This window comes from Ornithodoros turicata, chromosome 3 (assembly GCF_037126465.1).
Source record: "Ornithodoros turicata isolate Travis chromosome 3, ASM3712646v1, whole genome shotgun sequence".
Classification (NCBI taxonomy): Eukaryota; Metazoa; Arthropoda; class Arachnida; order Ixodida; family Argasidae; genus Ornithodoros; species Ornithodoros turicata.
In genome coordinates this window covers 22,612,066-22,618,410 of record NC_088203.1, presented here as the reverse complement: position 1 = coordinate 22,618,410, position 6,345 = coordinate 22,612,066, and the positions used below count along the sequence as shown (strand labels likewise).

Sequence of the window (6,345 nt, the reverse complement as noted above, 5' to 3'; positions counted from 1 at the left end):
ATGTATCACATGAGTAGAATTTGCAGAATAGACCATACTTCGTTGTCGCGCCGAATGACGTATATCCAGCGTTGCCTGCGGCCGCGCTTGTACAGGCGGGCAGGGAAACGATGGGTGCGTTTTCTTATTCAGCCCGAGTAGCCAGGAGTTGGGTAACGACGTCAGAGCCTTTATCATCACGTGACTCCAGAGTAGCCACCTTTGACCGTAATTTTCGAACGGCTAGAGTTACTCTGCGCTGAAAATGGCGGACTGGCCTGACGGGCGAGACGATGTGGAAGTGGTGGCATACTGCCTGTTTAACAACTTACCGCACATGCGTGCACTCTAGCAGATTTCGATAATGTTCGACAGTTTTCAACCAGTCCTACACTTCCAAATTGAACACCACCGAAATTGTCAACAGGACGGTTGGCAGCAGACGACGTATCGTCGTCTGCTATCTTGTGTATCTTGTGAGTAGAGAAGAGTTGCTACTCCTGGCTACTCTGGCTAATTTTCGGCGCAGAGTTATGACGTCATTTCCGCTAATCTGGCTACTCTGGCTATTTTTCGCCGACTGAGAGTAACTCGGAGTTGACAGAGTTGAATAAGAAAACGCACCCGATAAAACCTCATACTTCCCTTCGTTCTCGGAGCTGTCAACGCGCAGCAATATGAACCATGCGGATCTGGGGTACCCGAAACGTACTGGTCATTGCAAAAGCCGAAAAAAATCAACAGCAGCTGCATCGGCAGGAAGGAGAGAGCGGATTCGCCCTCAGTGCAGTTTTGCACCTCCCCGCCGCTTGGGTGGCTTGAGGCGCTGTCGTCGCCTCCTCGAAACACTAGTGCACGGAGCCTATTGGGTCTCCTTGCCTGTTCTGACGGGAAGTCGGCCATTCTCCAAACCAGAGATTCCAGTAAAATAATCGAGAAACTAACAAGTGAAACATTTGTTCGGATTTCATTTACCGAATTTCTTCTGCATCATCCAGCTCATTTTTAGGTGCCGGAACTACCAAACGGAACATTTTGCGGTGGATTCATCGGCGAGTCGTCACGGCAAGAGAAGGCTTTGCTGAAATACGCAGAGTTCGTGAGAGGAAGATTGCACCTTTCATCTTTCGGTGGCTGAGTTGAAAAAGGCTCCACGGGCAACTTTAAATGACGCTCCTTGGGCTACGGCGCTTGGAAGTTTCCGTAAGGTGGTTTCCCAGGCAATCTATGGTGCCACCGAAAACGACGCTAAAAAAGTAAACGGCAGCCCTCCAGGCAAAGAATACTCGCATTTCGTTTTCCCAGAGGTCCCTTTGCTTCCCGAAAAGGCGGTAGAATAACTGCAACGCATCCTCTGTCGTGTGTATGAGTTTCGTTTGCAGCGCAGGTGGTGCGAAGCGCCGGAGTGTCTCACTCATATTTTTAGACAACTCGTCCTCTTCTAGAGCCACTTCACGAAATTCCATCACCCTGACGCTGGCGTTTGATATTCGGTGCACACTTCTCTGACGTTGCACCAGCTCCATGAAACTTTTTCTTTAGACTTGTTATAGTTTTCACCACGGTGTCATCAACTAGCGCTGAATACACGTCGGACATAATTGCTGCAGCACCCAGGTGTTTTAGTATTTGGCGGTTCTGTTTCTTTCCGAAACGTGAAAGTTCGAGCATCCGCCTCGACAAACAGCACGGGAATGTTAATCTTAAATATAAATTTGACCATTATGTCCAACGACTTGAATGACATGTTTTTCGTTATATCCATCTGGTGTTCCCCCAAAAAATGTCTGGCATCTTTTGCAGACTTGTTAGCGTCTGTTTCTATGCAGTGTTTGTACAGTGCGGCAGACTTTTGAAATGCTGTTGTACCGCTTGGAGGGTTGTGTGCCCTCTCCAGATTTTGCTTTATAGATTTCCACACGGATTGATCGACTGAATCTTTTCCAAGTTCATCGTGGGACACAACGGGAAGCAGCTGTTAATTTTTTCCGCAGGTGAACTTGTAGGAGTTGTCACACGGATTTCTGTCCGTGTCCACAACTGCTTCAAAACACGATTTTACAAAGATGCGCGCCACCAAGCGAGCGGCGCAAAGCAGCGTGGGAACTTTGAGCGACACTGCCCTGTCGTCTGCTTCGGTTATGGTTTACCCCGGCTGAATGCTGCTGCTGCGCACACCGGGAATGTTGTTGTTCTTCTACCTCCGCCTCTGGCAGCCTCGTAAAGCTGGAAGACGCTGTAAGTTGCCATGACCCCTTGCGTGTCACAGGTGACACTTGCTTTTCTAAAAAGGTACTTTAACTTGCGAACGTGTTGACAGTCATCGGTGTTGCAAACTTTTTTGTATGTCGGGGATGTACCTTCTGCCGATGCATCATCATTGTCTGTGTAGTCTTCGTTGGTGGCGTCATAGGGCTTCTGCGGGAATTTCGGCATCGATACGTGTCCAGGAGCTGATGCGTTGTCCTTCTCTTTGGGCGTCGCATGCCCCTTGTTGTTGTAGAGGAAAGCCCCGATAGTGACTGCCGCGGCTATGCTTAGGGCGATAACTAAGATCAATGCCGGGAGAGTGATGGTTGTGGAGCTGATGTTTTCGTCCTGCAGCTGGAAGGACACGTAACGACAGGAGAGGATTAGAATGCGTTCTACTCTATATTTGTGCTACTTTTATGTGAAAGGTGCAGACGACATTTGTTCGAGCTCCCGCGTTAGACCTTCGGTTTCAACAGCCCCTTTCGGGGCTCAGCAGTTACGCCGTGCGCAGCGACCTACAGCGTGTATTGTACTGTGTCAGCAGCTAGCGGAGCGCTTTCGCTCACCGTGGAGGACTTTTAGCCGGGGCCTCGATCGCTTCGCTTGGTACGGCCTGCCGAATGCTCCCCCACTCCGATAATTCCTCCCACATTCTCTGCGAGGGCGCTGACTATCGGGGGATGTCGGCGCTTGCTCGCACGCTTGTTTATCGTTCTGTATGTGCGCAGTGAAGACAGGATATATAAATTCCTGGAGATAGCTGATCAAATATTTACGGTGAGTTCTGTGCACGACTTTTTGTAATTGTCGCCGAAAGCTAGCGGCTTGCCAGGAGTCCTGCTAACGAATAAACCTCTACCCGAGAAACGTCATAATGACGTTGGAAGACAGACTGAAACCGAAACAGATCGGAAGGAGGGAGCTCGGTTCCACGAATAGGTATTTGTTCGCTTTCTCCTATTGAAAGGAAACTAGGACCGAAGGGCGCGTCCCTTTCAGACACCATCGTAATCCCCCTCAAGACCGTGGCTTTCGGGCGCGACCTTGTTCGCCACTAGCTTTGAACGTAGTTCAACTCTACCAAATTTGTGGCGCTGTCTAAACACTATGACGTCATTTGTTTACAAACAGGTAGAGGTACATTCGTGTGCGTCAGGGTGGTTGGTTCCTCGTGCAGTATAACTGTGTATGCGTGCCAGCTATAACACTGAATGAACATAATTGAAGTGCACACCTGGTACACGAGGCTGATAAGGGGCTTGACAATACTGTGTATAGATTTCACAGGCTTTTTCAAACCACCTCTGCTACGTATTTACTCAACTCCAAAATGTAGTGTGTCGCCAAGCGTATAACTACGCTTTTGTGAGCATATCGCGAGCTATGCATGGAAGTCAAGATGGCGGAAAGTCATAGCAGACGCCACAGTTGTCTTCACAGTCTGCACCCGATACAGAGACAGCTACTATTAAGACACCCTATGGGATTCAGTGCTCGCGGGCTCCCGCTGCACCCTAATGACCACCGAAGTAGAGCCCTGCGCGGATGAGGTTTTTGGCATCCGCATCCGACCCGCATCCGCGAACACGTTATCCGCATCCGATCCGCATCCGCACCATACACAACAGTTTACACCCGCATCCGATCCGCTGAGCAAAACGCACCATCCGCATCCGATCCGCAAAAATCCGCACGTTTCGAAAGACGCGTAAAGACCGCCGGAAGAATGTTGGTATAATTTCGGATTCCTCCATGCTGTCACGGAAGGACTCAGTCATGACGACAAGCAAAGGTAAACCTTTCAACAAACGCGATATTGAGAGACTTCTGGAACGCGTGGAACGCTACCTCGTCGGCGCTCGCGCGGTTCGAGACGCCTGAATGCCTCCTCTCCCGTCTTGGCGCCGTGCATGGTCAAAGGTGAACCAGAGCATGCGCTCGCTGTCGGCTGTCGGCGCGCAATACAAATAAATTGCGGGTGGAAAAATGACAGCACGTGGTATATCTGCATCCGATCCGCTGCCTTCGTATCCGCGTCCGATCCGCATCCGACCTCGAGCCATCCGCATCCGATCCGCACACCGCAGAAAGTGCTAAATTTTCATCCGAATCCGCAAGTATATTGCGGATATCCGCTTCCATCCGCGGATGGTGCAGGGCTCTACACCGAAGCATGCTGAATGTTGCCCTGAAACGACAGGCAGAACATGCACTCTCGAGCCAGTGCAAGTTTTTCTACACGAAAATGACCAGCTGAATCCGGCTTTTCAGAAGGAGCTGGCACCACCGCTTAACTAACTGGCGAATGGTTGTGAACCATGTGCAAGCTGTCTCCGTTGATCATTGTAGGATGGGACAAGCGCAAGCTTACCCACAACACGGGTCACATCACGGGTCATTGGACATAGCCCGAAGTTCATAGAGCGTCCGGAATGAAACATCGTACCTTGGAAGTACTCATCTGTCATCACAGACTGGAACAAGGTTATTACCTGTGTTCTGTGCCCGAGTAGCGAGCAAACACTGGACTTCTGCTGTGAATTCAGTAGTTTGCACGGAAACCGAAAAAGGTCAAACTTCTTCCCCTTGCTGTACTTTGCTTTGCAACGTGTTAGATGCTACGGATATGCCATAGCAATGGGCTGATTTCCGCCATCTTTAGTCAGGCACAGCCTCATGCCCGCCTAGTGCGTGCCTGGGGGGGAGGGGGGGGGGAGCGCCCCCCAAGTTGTGTAACCTAGCCTGACCAAAATAACCTAACTAAAATGCGCTTACCTGACCTAACCCAAGGTTCATACTTTTCGTAAGATCACCCATCCGAAGCCGTCAGGCTTAGGGCGGCTGTGTTTTTCTGTGGTTCAGATGGTGTTAACGAAATGCATATAATAAAGGTTAAAGACCACATAATTTTATAATTATTATATTTTTAGACTCGGTATATGATCTTCTCTCACTTCCATGCATTATTTCACTTTTAAACACACTCACCAACTTTTAAAAGCCACCAGTCCCACTGCTCTAGTACAGCTAAATTAAATTTTATCGCCAGTTTGTTGAAGGCGATCCGCCATCTTTACTGAGGATTTTCTGATCTAACCCGAAGTACAGCCTCCACGCCCGCACTGACTAGTGCGTGCCTGGGGGGAGGGGGGGCGCCTTCCCCAGACCCTCCCAATCTATCTAACTCAAACTGACCCAACCTCACTAAAGTGAGGTGATTTAGCCAAATTTAACAACCCTTACGTTTTGCAAGGTGGCAAGTTTCGAATCCGTTGGGCTTAGCATTCCCGTGTTTCTCCTGTGCTCGAAGTGCATCAGATGGAGTTGTTGAAATGCATATGAGAAAGTCTAACCCACAGAATTTTGTAATTCTTACATTTTTAGATTCAGTATATGACCTTTCACTGCCACGCAATATTTACCTTCCAAACGCTCTCACTGATTTTTACAAACGAGTGGTCCCGATACGGAACCACACCCGACTTTCGCTCCGTAAGTTCAGAAAATGTTGCCTCTCACCGCAAAAATGTGCAACCCGATACCACGTAGATACGGCAGACGACGAATAACAGCTAAATTGTTTCGCCGAAGCCCCAATAGAATACGCTGCCTTGCGCATGCTCCGTTAACATTTTATGAAATGGCCCGTTCGGTTTAAGACACGTACGTACAGTGGCCGATGGCGTGACTATTTCTTAAATGCATTGATAGGATTGCAGAACTGCTTACCTCTCTGGGCTCCTCTTCCAGGCAGCAAGGTAGCTCCTGAGCCAACAAGTAACTATGGTGAGCTAGAAGGACTGGTGTGCTTACCGGCCTATCCAATGCATGGGAGCGCGTGGTCGCGGAAATGGCACCCGGTGACGTAAGATTGTTTACATGGATGCGCTGACGCTCGCTGCGCGCCTCGCGGAACGATTTTTGTGGTGCTCCGAGATGCTCTTCTGCTTCGAGTCACGTGCCTTCCCGTGAAACGCGGAACCTTGCACCGTGCTGACTAAGAAATCAAACAGCGTCGGTGGATGGCCTATCGCGGCGTCACGAGCCGCGAGCTCTCGCGCTGTTCAACTTCGTTTTCGTTTGCTTATGCTGTCTCACGCTTTCTGCATGATG

The 6,345-nt window shown here is 49.7% G+C and overlaps 1 long non-coding RNA gene across 1 annotated transcript; it reads right to left on the bottom strand.

The window, feature by feature from the left end:
* Positions 1 to 927: 927 nt before the first annotated feature.
* Positions 928 to 6,345, bottom strand: LOC135390035 (uncharacterized). Its single transcript, XR_010421670.1, has 2 exons — positions 5,962 to 6,345; positions 928 to 2,583 (listed from the first exon to the last, which is right to left on the bottom strand). It is a non-coding gene; the product is annotated as an uncharacterized LOC135390035 (long non-coding RNA).